This window comes from Echinops telfairi, unplaced genomic scaffold (assembly GCF_000313985.2).
Source record: "Echinops telfairi isolate 266 unplaced genomic scaffold, ASM31398v2 ScPeMD7_443;HRSCAF=831, whole genome shotgun sequence".
Taxonomy (NCBI): domain Eukaryota; kingdom Metazoa; phylum Chordata; class Mammalia; order Afrosoricida; family Tenrecidae; genus Echinops; species Echinops telfairi.
Genome location: NW_022104341.1, coordinates 13,816,285 through 13,817,612, shown reverse-complemented (window position 1 = coordinate 13,817,612; position 1,328 = coordinate 13,816,285).

Here is a 1,328-nt window from a genome sequence, read left to right as displayed (position 1 = left end):
CACACAAACAATAATCTATGAGTGGCTATGGAGACATGCAAGCTTAACATGGGACAGAATGATGAAGTGGACTACACCAAAGGGTGTGTAGGTGTGACAAGAGATATTTCTGCATATGAATATAGTAGAGCACACAAGTAACAAAGTTATCAGATCTTACCCAATTCTTCTTAACTCATAGCCAAATATCTTGCGGAAACCATAGTTTTGAGAGACATCAAGATCAATTATCGTAGCATGGGCCACAAAGGCAATGATCTGCACCCCGCTATGAAGGGTAGCAAGGGGAGGTTTTTAAGAATTGTGAGTAGCCATATAAGGTGCAACCAATGATCTTTCCCTATCCAAAGTAAAAAAAGAAATGAAGAAATCAAATACACAAGGAAATAATTAGCCCAAAGGACTAATGGACCACAGGCAGACCACCTGCAATCGCCCTGTGACCAGACAAATTATAAGCTACCTCCTATCCCTGCTAAACACTCTGAAAGTGATTGCTACAGTGAACCCTGGCTAGCGTGAGAGGAAAAGATGGAGAAAAACTCAAAATTCAAAAAATAACAAGGTTTACTGATCTGATGAAAAAAAAACTATTGGAACCCCTGGCACTATGGCCTTTGTATATCTTTCACACTTATAACTGAACTCACTTCTGTGGCTTAACTTTATGCCAAACAAAGAAAGGTCAATAATACCAGGGAAGCACACACGCCTTAGAGCAATCAACCATATGAAATCAAAAGTTGCCCTTTTCCCAGGGATAAAAGTCGGAAGATGGGAAGGGAAAGGAAAGAAGTACAAATGGAAATAGAGAACACAGGGAGAAAGTGGAGAGTGCCGTTAAGTTGCAGGGATTACAATCAATGTCACAAAACAAAATGTGTATGAATTGTGGAATGGAAAACCAATTTTCTCTGTAAAATGTTACCCAAATCATATTAAAGAGCTTGTAAGAATGACTTTTAAAAACCCAATCAAGTTCTTTTTAAGAGCATAATCTTTTATAAAACTCGCAATGTATTCTCCAAATGACAATATAAATTATAACATAAATTGAATATTTCAATTTTTTCCTAAAACATAGATACATATAAAAGGGACTAAAAAGTTTGTGTAAAACTGGAATTAAAAGACAATGAGTTTCAGAGGGGAGCAGGGAGGCGGAGGGGCCGCTCTGCACTGAGGAGCCAGTGTGGCTGGAGTTCTTGGTGTGCCCGCTCTCCAAGAAGCCGCTCAGATATGAGGCATCGACAAATGAATTGATTAATGAAGAGTTGGGAATAGCATACCCAAATACATCAAAATAAGAATTAAGAAACAGTGGAGCA